Genomic DNA, 14,688 nt, shown 5'->3' with positions numbered 1-14,688 from the left:
TATATGTTTACCTTCCTAACAACACACCTACACTAAACAATCTTATAACACCCTATAACAATCTTCATTCCCTATGCTCCTCTAATAAACTCCTAGCTTATATACCCAAATCTAACAACTTAGCTGGTGACTCCTTGTTCTCCACCACCACAGGTAAGCAATGGAACATGCTGCCACCCAACCTAACCTCTATTTCCTCTTTTCCCCCTCTTCAAACTTAATCTTAAAAATCACCTAAAACTTCAATGGTTATGCCCTTGCTGCAACCCTGACTAATACTCTACTATTAGCCTGTAACCTATCTTCTCTCTCTTCCCTTACATTACTACTCAGCCAATAAATGTTATAAATGTTATCTTCCACATTTTTAACCCAATGGTTTACTTTAAAATGTTACATTAACTCCTTCCTAATGTATGTGGCATTGCCTCTTATTGCTTTTTTATATATTATTATTAAGTATGTGGAGCTTTTCTCCCCGGGCCTCTACTGAAAATGGAAATATCTCCAGCTAGACTAGCCCGGTCAACAAATGTAAAATAAAATAAAAAAATAAACTTTAATTATACCAACTGTCAGTCCAACATTACATAAATTGCTCATGTCCTACCTTCCCTTCTATGTAAATTGTTCCTCCTCTTTTCTAATGATCTTAATTCCATTTTTTTGTATCTCATTAACAGTATTACTTAGGAATAAGGGAAGGACATATTTATGGCTCCCAAGTATGCAACAAAGTCCATAAGGTTTAGGATTTTTGCTTGGAAGTATTTGCATAATTACATAAGACACAGGCAAACATACATTAACAGAAAAAAAAAAGTATAACCATTGTTTTTCAATTTATATACATTATATGTCACATATCATTTCTTTGCAAGTATCATCAGTTCAACATTACATAAATTGCTGAATTCCTGCCTTCCTTTAAACCTCACTCCTCCTCACGAACTTTATTCTGTGTGTATTGTTCCCACAATTTCCATTTATTTCTATATAATTTGCTCCTTCTGTTTTCTAAAGATTCCACTTCCAGTTCTTTTATCTCTTTTATAATATCCAGTATCTCAAATGCAGTTGGTGTAGACTTTGGTTTCTATTTTCTAGTAATTGCGTTTTGACAGCCAACATAATTAAACTTAATAAGGCCTTATTATGTCTAGGCAATTAACTACTTTGTTTTGTTGAGAGACTTGAAATATAAAACTGTAAGTAACCAGGAAGTATGATGCATGGAAGTGAAATTTAATATACCCTTTGCATAATAAATAAAGTGCCTCGATGCAATTACTTTCTAGTTTGTATATACACACACAGACGGACACACACACACACACACACACACACACACACACACACACACACACACACTTTCCAAGCGACACTGGAGCTGAGCTATCTTCTCTATATATATAGTTCATCCCCAAAGGCCCCAATTAGCTGTCGCTGTCTAGAAATTCCAGTCACTGAACCCAGAAAATGTCTTGCAGTCTCCAGCGGGGAATAAACCTTATTTTGTTCTGAGTGAAGATAACCAATGTTAACTTATCAGATATAGTACATTGACCACTGGCGTAATGGTTAAGGTCACAGATACAAGGTACCCTGTTTGATTCTCTCCTCTGATTACTGGCTAGGTTTGTAATGGTCTGCAGACTGATTGTCTAGTATCTACCTATGACTGAAGTCACCTTATCAAGTGCTGAACTCAGGACAGTCTGCAAAATGGGTGCAATAAATATGTATCTTTAGCATCTTGACTTAACATCTTTGCTACAACACAGGCAAAAATAATATGTCACATTTTACAGCATCTACTGTATTCTGCCTTGATGTATATGCAGAGGACTTGATGATCTGTATGGTCATCTTACCACCCACAAATCGAGTCCAACAGTACATAAATTGCTGAAACTGAAGAGAACGTGGCACAGGAAGAAGCTCTGGAACTTTATGTAGAATGCCCGCAGGAAAAGGTGAACAAAGAATGTGCCCTCAGTATAGAAGAAAATGATCTAAGAGAAGAGTTGATTGATTTAATAGAGATGGATAGACATATAAACATCAATGAAAGAAATAAACTATAGAAGGTCAATAAAACCCAAAAGTTAGAAGTTTGATAAAACAAATGAAACCAGTAGTTAGGACTGTCCATAGAGATTCATGCGATATAGCAGAAGTAAATAGGATACATTACTGTGCAGCAAAATTAGTAACAGATAAAGTCCTACCACAAGAACACAGGGTAGTAAGGGAAAAGACTGGGAGAAATCGAATGCCATCATGGAAGTATCGAATAGAGAAAACTATAAAGCAATTAAGACAAGAAGTGTCACTGTTAGAAGAGTATAGAAGAGGGAACAGATCAACAAAACAGTCTGAAAGATAGACTTGATAAAAGCAATGCCCAGTATTATAATGGATCAGGATTTATCATGCACTTTCTCAAACGATAAACTAAAAATATCAGCACAGGCAGAAAAACTTAGAAGATGCAGAGATAAATATAAAGGAAAAATACAAAATAAGCAATTTATTGATGACCCAAAAACGTTTTATAGAGAATTGGGAAACAAAGTAAAAGGAATTGAAAGACCACCAAAAAAAGAAGAAATAGATACATTTTGGAGAAATATTTATGAAGATCCTGTGGAACATAACAAAGATCCTAAATGGATAGAAGAAGTAAAAGAAAGAATAAGAACTTGAAATGTACATGATTTGAAACGGGATGAAGCAACTGCCAGAGAGATTGAAACAAAGTTAAGAAGAGCCTCTAACTGGAAATCTCTGGGCCCATATGCAGTACCTAACTTCTGGCTAAAAGTATTAAACTCTTTCCACAAAGATTTAGCCATGAGTAACAACCATTTATATGCATACGCCGAACAGACACCAGCCTGGCTAACAACAGGAAAAAACAGTGTTCCTACTTAAGAGTGAACCTGCAAGCTACCCTAAAAACTATAGACCAATAACTTGCCTTCAAACAACATATCAAATATACACTGGAATTGATGCTGACAGAGTTTATAGTCATTTAGAAGAAAACTCACTTATGGCAATAGAACAAAAGGGTACTAAAAGAAAATCATATGGAACAAAGGATCATTTGTTGTTAAAGTCATAGTGGAGAACTGTAAAAGGGGAAGAATCTAAGTATGGCATGGATAGACTACAAAAACGTATTTGACAGTATCCCATAGACATGGATAAAAAAGTGCTTAAATGTATAAAATACACCCTGCACTGATAAATTACATCACAACGACCATGAAACAGTGGCAAACTACCTTGCAATTAAGCCATAATAAAGGACAAATTATTATTCTGGGGATAAACATCCAAAGGGGGGTATTCCAGGGTGACTCTCTGTCACTGCTGCTCTTTTGTCTTGCCCTTAACCCATTAAGCTGTCTGTTTAGCAGGTTAGGTCATGGCTATAATTTGGCTCCCAGAAAGTAAAAAAATGTAAAGACTTCTCATCTTCTCTTTGTTGATTTAAAACTGTATAGCTTCAAATGAGGAAATGAAAGCATAACTGCAAGTAGTCAAAACTTTTTCAGATAATATAAGAATGTCATTTGGTCTTGATAAATGTGCAAAAGCAACATTTAAAGCAGGAAAGCTGCAGCACCAAGAAAACAGTTTGGGACAAGAATGTGATCTAAAAGAACTTGAGCAAGAGGTAGTGTATAAATATTTGGGATTTGATGAAGGAACAACAGTAAAACATGAACAAATGCAAATAAAACTCAGTAAGGAATATTTTAGAAGACTTTAATCATGAAAACAGTGTTGTCATCTAGGAACAACGTTCAAGCTATAAACCAGTTTGCTCTTCCTGTCCTAACTTACAGTTTTGAAGTGATCATCTGGCCCCAAAAGGTGTTGCATAGATTAGACAGGAAAACAAGCAGGATGCTTCATGCTTATCAAATGATTTATAAAAATCAGTGCATGCCAAAATTATGTATTCCCTATTATGAAGGAGGTATGGGCCTTCTTGAAATTGATTACTTGTAAAGATCTGCAGTCGTGGGACTGCGTACATATCTGCTGACCTTACAAGACCCAAACATAGTGAAAGTTTTGAAACCTGAGGAGAATACATCTAAGATGACTGCCCTTCTAAGTCTAGCAGAAGCATATTGGCATCAAGCAGGAATGAAAATCAAACCAGAAGTAGATAAAAATCAGGCAGCAACTGAATGTGCCAAAAAACAAAAGAAAGAATACAAGGTGAAGGACCAGATGAGATAGCAAGAAATGTGGAAAATGCATAAATATTGTTGCAAGTATAGAAAACTCCTGGAACAGCCTCATGTTGTTCAGGATCAAACACAGGAATGGTTAAGGAGAGGCAAATTCAGTCAAAGGATGAAGGTTAATATTGGCAGCCCAAGATAGTGGACTATGTACATGTTGGTTTACAAAGTATTTTGAACATGCGGAAGAAACAGACAAATGTAGGATTTGTAAAACAGAATTGAAAACAGTTGTACATCTTGTTGCTGTTTGTGATATACTAATGACAGAAGGACTGTATACTGAAAGGCATAATAATGTGGCAAGACTTGCACTGGGGATTGTGCAAATATTATAATACTAAAGTAGCTGAAAAATACTGGAAACATGAGCCACAAAGCATCATAGAAAATGATGAAGTCTATATCACATGGGATCACCCATTTCCAACAGTTAAAAAAAGGATGCGAGAAAACCAAATATACTGGTCCATGAAAAGAAGATAAAAGTAGCACTGATCTTTGAAATTGTGTCATCCAGTGAGTACAGTGTCCTACATACAGAGAAACACAAAATCATAAAATAGCGGGATTTGTAGGCAGAAATAAGTGCAATGTGGAAGAAGGATACCCAGACAGCTCTAACAGTAGTAGGAGCAACGAGTCTCATAAAAAATAATTTACAGTCATATTTAGATATGTTACCGATACATGTAACTCCATATGAATTGCAGTAGGAGTCATTACCGGGCACATTGCAGGTGCTGCAAAGAGCACTTTTTGCTAACATCAAAGACTGAAACAGTACTAATTTCATGCACTTTAATCATACTTTGGCATAGGAATGGGGTCTATTCCCATCATGGTATTAGAAACCCAAAAGACTTGGAGAAATTAAAGATAACAGGCACAGCATTAGTCATCGATGAGGAAACACAAACAAGCAAAAACTAACAACAAAAGCACCTATTTGGAAAAAAGTCAGGAGTGGTATCAAACATCTACTGCTCTGGTTGCTTCCTTAGACAGTTGTACTGTATCTTTTCCAACTTTCCTGTCTCTTCAGCAATTCATAACATATGAGTAGAATCACAAGCTATGCATTATAAGCCATGGTTAGAGGTTTCAACATCATTCTATGAAGCCCTGCAGTAGCTTTACCCTACCCTTTAGCCTTGGATGGGCAATCTAGTTTGTAATACTTAGTGAAAGTGTGTGCAAAAGCCTAGGCCTCTGTTGCATTAACCTAACCTCTCTTAGTGGAAACCCATTCTAAGTAGTCCCTGCATGGACTTGTTAACTGAGTCGATGCTGTTAATTGCATTTGGGAAGCTAAATGGAAACTGCTTGCCTAGAGGAACTCCCAGCTTGTTAGGTGCAAAGGAGATAAAAATATTAATCAAACTTCTTAATATTTTTGGTTCTAGAAATGTAATCCAAGAATTGCCTTTAGGGGTCCATAATATATAATAACCTCAAACTCGATTCCTGAAGATAAGGATGAAAGGATGAAACTGAATGATGTTCTTCGTGTTTCACTGTTGCAGTCATCACACTTGGGTTGTCTGCCTGCAGGTAGCCCTCAGTCAGCCCGAATACCAGAGTCTTAGTATTTCTGTGTCAGATGCTGTCGCTTCTTCCATGACATCAAGTGTATAAAAACAGGCAGCCGACGCCATTACATCAGTCTTTCTTACCAAGGAGGAGCCCGAAGCAGAAGCAGTTCACAAGTGCTGGTCGGCTGCTACCTGAAATTTTCGTTTTTCGAGTTGATAATCCTGAAGTTTTATAAAGCTAAGTACCCCATTGGGGATCCTTTTTTCTTGCTCTAACCAATGTCAGAAAAAGTTAACAATTGTCTTACCTGTGGAAAGCAAATACCTCACAGAGATTTTCATTTTTACTGCACCACCTGTTTAGGCCCAGACCACAATGTCCCTCGCTGTCGGTTTTGTGCCTTGTTTAACGCCAGAACCATTCGTCGTTGGGCTATTTTTGTTGCTAAATTCTTTCGCTGTCTATCTCTGTATTCCGAAATGGCTTAGGTAAGCCATCCAACTACCGATCTTCCAAAAAAAGTAAGGATAAATACAGAGACAGACCGCATAGGTCCAAAACTGCCAATGACGCTTCCATTAAGCTAGTCGCCAGTCCGTCGGTACTCAGTGAGGCATCTTTGCTGCCCCTGATGCCCGCTTCTATGGATTCACAGGCCTCTGCTGAGACCCATTCAGAGTCTGGTATGCCGCGAGATGCTTCTTCGACTATGGAACCAGCGAATGTCTCTACCTTGGATGAGTTCAGAGCCGCTGTGCAGGCACCGGCTTCTGAGGGTGTTTTCCGACCTACTGATGTTCGAATCAAACCGACGACTTCTTTTTTTGCCAAAACTACCAAATGTCTTAGGCCCAGAGTATGCACTATGCCTAGAAAACCGACGACCAAAGAGCATGCTCAGGCCCCCATGCCACAAAAACAAATGCTTAGAATGGCTGAAGACCTTATAATGCTAATTAGGGGAAGCGAGCCTTCCCCTGCTAAGAGACAAAGAATTCAGTTGCCTTCAGATTCTACAGACCAGGAGTCCGATGACTCTGACCTTTCTGATTATCAGGACATGCCCTTATCAGTCTATTAGGATTCAGATGCAGAGGAATCCATTCCCTCTGCCTCCCCTCTAGAGGATTTCTCTTTTGGTGAAACCAAGAGAGCATTTCCATTGGGAATGCCAAGACTATCCTCAGCCCAAAAAGAGACTCAGAGAATTTTTAGAGCTACCGCAGCACAGGCCTTTAGCTATTCTCCCTGTCCTGGATGTTGTGGATGTTTTCATGGAATCCATTCTTACTCCAGACACCTTACCTCCGGTCCCTAGGAAACCTGACAGGTACTACCGAGTACCTGATTCCCACAAGTTTCTTTTCAAGAATTCTACTGCTGATCCAGAGATTATTTCCCAGGGACCTAAAGGTATTAAGGCTACTACAGCCAAAAATCCTATCCCTTCAGACAGGGATTCCAAAGCTTTAGACAGATGGGGTAAGAAGGTGTATACCTCTACAAATCTTGCTATCAGGACATTGAATTGCCAGTTTCACATGCTGAAGTACCAGCAACATATTATGTAACTCATTAAACAAAAAATGGTAATATTTCCAGATTGTGCAGAAAATAAAGATTTGCAAGAGCTAATGCATTCTGCAAACCAAGTTAGTAAGCATACTTTGCAGTGTGGCTTTGATGCCCTAGAAGCATCTTGCAGGGCCGCAGTCATTGGCTCTGTACTGAGAAGACATGCTTGGCTGAAGGAGCAGACCTTGCCAGATCATGTCAAATCCAAATTACTAGACGCTCCTTTAAATAAGGATGTTTTGTTTGGCACCAAAGCAGAAGAAGTTCTTAAAAGGATGGAAGAAAAAGCTAAATCTATGCAAACTGTTAAAGAATTCTTACAAGTGCAACTACCTCGATTCAGTAGGCATTGCCCTTCAAAACACTGGTCCTTTCCAGCCTCCTCCAGGCCTTTTCAAACAAGACCCAGGGGAAACAGACCACCCAGACTACAGTCTCAGGGTATGCAGAGATCTAAGCAATGGAGTGCTCCCACCCCTAAAACAGGGAGTGGTAAGCCACCTCCCTATGGAAAAAGTTCACAGTGACTTCTCAGCCATGCCCAATTGCTTGTGCCCCTAGGAGGAAAACGTGCCCTTCATGCAAAGAACGGGATGTCCATCACTCAGGACTAATGGGTCCTCAGCATTGTATCCCAGGGGTACAGATTTTATTTCCATTCACTGCCAACCCCAAGCGGGTTTCCAGACCTTCCTCCAAACCAGTGGGCAGAGGCTCAAAACCAAGTTCTTTCCCTGCTCAACATCAGAGCTATTCAGCCAGTTCCAGTAGAACAAAGGGGTCAGGGTTTCTACTCCAGACTGTTCCTTTTTCCCCAGGAAACAGAGCTCCTGGCACCCAATCCTGGATCTTTCAATTTTCAACACCTTCCTGGTGGTCCCTAAGTTCAAGATGCTTACCCTGCAACAGCTTCTCCCTATACTAGCCAAGGATGCCTGGTTAGTCACCCTAGACTTAAAAAAAGCTTATCTGCACATCCCCATCAGGGAATCATGCAGGAAATATCTACGTTTCAGGGCAGGATCTATGCATTATCAGTTCTCTGCACTTCCCTTTGGCTTATCTACTGTGCCCAGGATATTCACAAAATGCCTGGCTCCAGCCATTGCATACCGCAGGCAGAGAAATATCCAAATTTACCCATACTTGGATAACTGCCTGATTCAGGTGGACAGCCAGGAATTGCTGATTCAGCACCTGGCATTTGTAAAAAGACTTCTCACTTCATTGGGGTACACCATCAATGGAAAGAAATCACAACTGGTACCCAGTCAAAAGATTGTATTCCTGGGAGCAAGCTTGGACACAACTTCCCAGATGGCATTTCTCACTTCAGAAAAACAGGTCTATCTGACAGGCTACTTCAAACAAATGGCCACCAGAATTCTGCTAATTCCATATGCAAGACTGCATATGAGGAAACTTCAGTGGTACTTAAAAAGTCTTTGGTGCCAACATTCTCAGGACCTGGAAACAATCATTACTACCATACCTTGTCTGAGGGCAGAGTTCCTTTGGTGGGCAGAAGCATGCAACCACAGCAAGGGACTGCATTTTACTCTACCCCATGCCGCCCAAACCCTGACCATAAACGCATCAGACTATGCATGGGAGGCCCACATGGCTGGCAAATGTAATTCAGGGCCACTGGAGCCCAAGCCAACTTCTTCTGCACATCAACCAAAAGGTGATGCTAGCTGTACAGAATGCTCTGACAGCTTTCAGATACCTAATCCTTCCAGGACAACTGCTGATAAAAACAGACAACACCACAGTTATGTGGTACATAAACAAGCAGGGGAAACCCATTCTTACTGAATCTGCAGGTTAGCCATGACTATGTGGAGCACAGCTTTGGACAACCAGGTCCATCTACAAGCTTATTTCCTGCCAGGCAAACAAAATTCACTGGCAGATGACTTAAGCAGAAATCTTCTAGGCCCACACGAGTGGAAATTGAAGCCCACCACCTTCAACCTTCTGATCCAGAGGTGGGGGACCCCAGAGGTGGATCTCTTTGCCTCCCCCTACAACCACCAGGTAAGCAAATTCTGTACCAGGAACACTCACAGCAGGGCCTGGAAGTTGGATGCTCTATCCTTTCAATGGGAAAACCTCTCAATCTATGCCTTTCCCCCTCGACCCCTTCTCTCAAGAGTACTACTCAAGATAAAAGAAGACAGGCCAAGGACAATTCTGATTGCCCCGGACTGGCCACGCCAGCACTGGTACCCACTCCTGCGCAGCCTGACAACGGCGCCACCCTGGCACCTACACCAGACCCCTACCCTGCTGACACAGCAGGAGGGACAGATTTTGCATCCACAATTGCAAACCCTAAATCTTGCAGCCTGGCTTATTCCTTGAATACTCCCACCAGCAACCCTAAGTAAACAGGTGCTGGACGTCATTCTTGAAGCCAGAAGGCCTAGTACTAGGAAATCCTATGTGGAAAAATGGAAAAGATATTGTTCTTGGATTCAGTCTAAAGGAAAGTATACAGCAGTGCCCTCCTTACCTCTAATCCTGGATTACCTAGCAGAGCTACTCCACAAAGGCCTATCCTTCTCCTCCATTAAGATTCATGCCTCTGACATTTCAGCTCATTACAATACTGAGCCACCTCTATTTTTCACCCTTTCATCAAACAGTTCCTGAGAGGGGCCAACAACTTAAGGCCCCCAAGGAGAGCACCCACCCCTGCTTGGGTCCTTAACTTTGTACTGGAAAAGCTCACACTTCCCCCTTTTGAACCTGCTGCTTCATCAGAGTTAAAATTCCTTTCTTGGGAAACAGCCTTGCTTCTAGCCATAACTTCAGCAAGATGAGTGTCTGAGTTACAGGCACTAATGGCGGTGGAACCCTTCATTATTTTCCATGCTGACAGGGTTTCCCTCAGGACTAACCCGTCCTTTATGCCTAAGGTGGTGTCCAGTGTGGCCCTAAACCAATCCATCCATTTGCCAACCTTCTTCCGTAACCCTCAGAATAGAGGGGAAAGAATACTGCACTCTTTGGATGTGCACAAACAGCTCAGGTTCTACCTTGATAGGACTAAGCCTTTCAGAAAATCTGACCAGCTGCTGGTCAGCTTTGCAACATGTGCAGAGGGCAAGGCCATTTCTAAACAAACCATTTCCAAATGGATAGCACACTGCATTCATTTCTGCTACAAGCACCATGGAAAACCAATCCCTCAGGGGGTCAGAACACATTCCACTAGAGCTACTTCTACCCCTACAGCATTTCTCAGGGGAGTCCCTACCAGGGACATTCTGGGAAGCTGCAACCTGGAGTTCTGTACACACCTTCACCAAGCATTATCACTTACCTTCTTTTCCAAGTTCAGGGCAGGATTTTCTACAGCAGTCTTGCAGGGCCTACTAGCCAGCCTTAACTCTTCTTGACTACCTCCACCCTTCCTCAGCTTTGGGAATCAACCCAAGTGTGATGACTTCAACAGTGAAACACAAAGAACATAGTACAGTTGTGTACACTTGCCATAAATGTAGATGTTCGAGTGTATTCACTGTTGTAGTCCTGGTTTCCCTCCCTCCAGCCCTCTGGTTTTCTCTATCTTTCTGTCTCTCCTCTCTATGGCTATTCATAATGGTATTGATATTTACTTTTTACTGGTGGTGGTTTCCACACCATATACTAGCTTCCTATTTGGGGACTCCTGACATTTGGGGCAAGAGAAACTGATGTAATGGTGTTGGCTGCCTGTTTTTATACCCCTGCTGACCTGACGTCATGGAAGAAGCGACAGCATCCGACGCAGAAATACTAAGACTCTGGTGTTCAGGCCAACTGAGGGCTACCTGCAGGCAGATAACCCAAGTCTGATGACTGCAACAGTGAATACACTCAAACATCTACATTTATGGTAAGTGTACACAACTGTACTTTCTGATTCACAGGAAAGTCAGACATTACTTTAGGCATAAAGCAATGTTAAGCTAGACAGTTCCACCTTGGTCTTCAGAAAGACTATGAAGTGTAGTATATATGCAAGTAAGGGATTCTTTCTCCGCATAAAGAACCTCAGTGCAGCAGAACAGGCTGATTAAGAGAATGCCTAGTATATTTCTCCAGTACTGAAATCAAATGTTAAGAGGAAGAATCACTTTCATGGAAGGCATCAGTTGTAAAATTTCCTTAAGAAAATGCTAACAGAGGGTCAAGATTACAAAGTCCGCTCCAGAATGAAAAAAAGTTGTCAAAACAGAACAATGAATTCTAATACAAGTATATAAGCCTAGGGTTGGCATATGATTATGTTAGATAAGCACTGAAGGAATATCTACCCAAAGTAGGAAAATATTCCACTGACATAAACAGTAACAACTTTTACATTTCAATAAAAAAGATTTTTCCAGTGATAGGTTTTCTGGTTTCCTGAAGTGTATGTACCACCTATGAGGAAATCAAGTATTTCTTTGGCGGTAAAATATCATCATCCTTACTGTCAGATTAGGTCTGCAGGAGGAGGGTTGAGAATACAGCTGTGCTGCTGGCTAACCCTTCTGAGAAGAATTTGCATGACCTGAATCATGCTTCTTAAAGTGAAGAACCATGAGCATCTCAGCAAACAAGAAGCCATTAGAATTGCTCCACTCCCCCTTTTTGCTTGTAGTTAGAACTCTTTGAATAAAAAATATGGAAGGGAGCAACTACAGTAGGTTCCAAATCTGTGCATCATGAAATCATCATTAGCTTGGTCCATCAGTTCAGGATTTGAGAACTGTGGTAAGGAGTGCAGAGGTCCCTCAATGGGAGATCTGTGAAGGGTATCAGAGACACAAAAATCTATAGATTTAATTGCTCTCATGAGCTAGACAAAGTATGTACAGAGAAGCCTATTAGGATACCTTCTTCCCATGAAGCACTCCAATCAGGTGCAGAGTGAGGGACAGAACTTCTTTCCATACGGTCATTCTGTGCAGCCATTGGTGGTGTATGTATGCAAAAAAATGAATTAGGGCTGTAACTAGCAGTAGCAAGGCTCAAAGGCCATAGATCAGAGACACTATATTAATTATAGTCAGTTAGAAAGTTGATGGAATAAGTGAATTTGTATTAGTCTGCATTTTTCTGAAGACTAAATTGTTCACTGTATTGTTTGACGCTGTTTACTTACTCTCTATAAACATCATTGGTCTGTCACAAAATCATAATTTCTGGGAGGAACAGAGCACAAACTTGAGCCAAGGTCAGGGATGCCCCTGAAAATTAAGGACACTTGAGAGCTATTCATTCCTGTATTCCAGGCAGTCTTTGTATGGAATTCATATGTTTTGCCATGTATGTATGGTATTTCTTTGGATACATTGGTTTCATCTCATCTTCCAAAACATGCTGTTTTTGGACCATTCTAATATGTCATGTTTAGAATTAAAGGTTTATATAGTGTACCTAAGTAACTGTGTACAGGAAAATGAATTAGAGAGTGTTCACTGGTTAGGGTTAGAGTAAGGGTCAGGTAAAAGAATATATAGAACCCTTAATCAGTAAACCCCAGCTAGAAAATGGAGAGCAAGAATTATCTGAATAGTGGTACTGTTAGGGAAAGGGGTTTTAGTAGCATATGTTGAGTTAGGATTAGCACACATTCATAAGGTAGGCAGAGTTGCTCCACAGTCACCATCTCTAATCCTACCCTTAATCCCGACCCTACACATTGTTACTAAAAAAAACTTTGCCTAACAGTATCATTTCATAAGATAAAAGGACACAAAATGCATACAAAACCAGACATACAAAACTATAAATATATCCCCTTACCTAATCCATAGCTTAACCTTAAACACACAAACACTCGCATATATCACACCAACCTGAGCTATATTTTATGTATGTATGTATATATATATATATATATATATATATATATATATATATATAAATATTTCTAAAATGTATGAGGTTTGTATAATTTCATCTAAAATTCACCTTATCTAAACACGCAAAAAAAAAAAAAAAACCCAGAATAAGTGCTTTTGTGCATTGTAAAATAATTTTTGATTACTGGTATAACTTTTCTTAATGATGGATGGATGTATACAGTTAATGTTGCAGTTTGCAGTATTACAGTGTGCGGGATGGTGTGGCCTAGTAGTGCACTTAATGTTTTTTCCTTTCTTTCACTATAGTGCAACTGTGGAGTTGTTATGTATATAAGTTAGGAAGTGTGGGGAGCAAAGCCTGCCACATGGGGGGTGTAGGGGGACTTGGCCCCCTGCAAAAAATCATATGTTTTTTTTTTTAGTTTTGCTAGTTTAGATGAAATGAGTTTCAATAAGTTGTGTTTATATAAGCTGAGTTTAAGACGAAATGACATCCACACACATACAGATTTTATATATATATATTTATATATATATATATATATAGAGAGAGAGAGAGAGAGATATGCGTATACAGTGGATATAAAAAGTGTACACACCCCTGTTAAAATGCCATGTTTTTGTCATATAAAAATGAGACCACAATAAATCATTTTAAAACTTTTCCCACCTTTAATGTGACCTGTAACCTGTACAATTCAATTGAAAAACAAACAAATCTGTTAGGAGAAAAAATATAAAAAATAAAAAATGTAGACTCCTACCCAAGAAGACTGAATGCTATAATTAAAGCAAAAAGGTGCTTCAAATTAGTTTAAGGGTGTGCACACTTATGCAACCAGCTTATTGTACATTTTTTATTTTTTTATATTTTTTCCCCAAACAGATTTGTTTGTTTTTCAACTGAACTGTACAGGTTATAGGTCACATTCTTCTTCTCCTTTCGGCTTTTCCCGGTTAGGGGTCGCCACAGCAGATCACCTGTCTGCTCATGACTGGCAGTAGAGTTTTACGGTATCAAGTTGCCAGCCCGGTGCCCAACCTTCCACAGAAGGCACACACACGCGCACGCCTAGGGCCAATTTAGAGTGTCCAATCAACCTACAACATGTCTTTGGGATGTGGGAAGAAACCGGAGCACCCAGAGGAAACCCACGTGACCACAGGGAGGACATGCAGACTCCGCACAGAAGGCACCCCAGCTCGAACCGGAGAACCTCTTGCTGTGAGGTGGCAATGCTAACCACTGCCCACCCTGGTATAGGTCACATTAAAAGTGGGAAAAATTTTGAAATGATTTATTGTGGTCTCATTTTTTATATCACAAAAACCTGGCATTTTAACAGGGGTGTACACATTTTATATCCACTGTGTGTGTGTGTGTGTGTGTGTGTGTGTGTGTGTGTGTGTGTGTGTGTGTGTGTGTGTGTGTGTGTGTGTGTGTGTATATATATATATATATA

General features: G+C 40.2%; 1 protein-coding gene across 2 annotated transcripts in view; it reads left to right on the top strand.

The window, feature by feature from the left end:
- The window catches only part of MYLK (myosin light chain kinase), a 2,381,262-nt gene that overhangs the window by 2,323,587 nt on the left and 42,987 nt on the right, over window positions 1-14,688 (top strand). The gene's annotated exons all lie outside the window — the stretch shown is intronic.

The sequence above is a fragment of the Protopterus annectens genome, chromosome 6.part0 (assembly GCF_019279795.1).
Source record: "Protopterus annectens isolate FY-2018-M chromosome 6.part0, PAN1.0, whole genome shotgun sequence".
NCBI classification, from domain to species: Eukaryota; Metazoa; Chordata; order Ceratodontiformes; family Protopteridae; genus Protopterus; species Protopterus annectens.
Note: the sequence above shows the minus strand (reverse complement) of the source record. Positions and strands in the feature narration are given on the sequence as shown.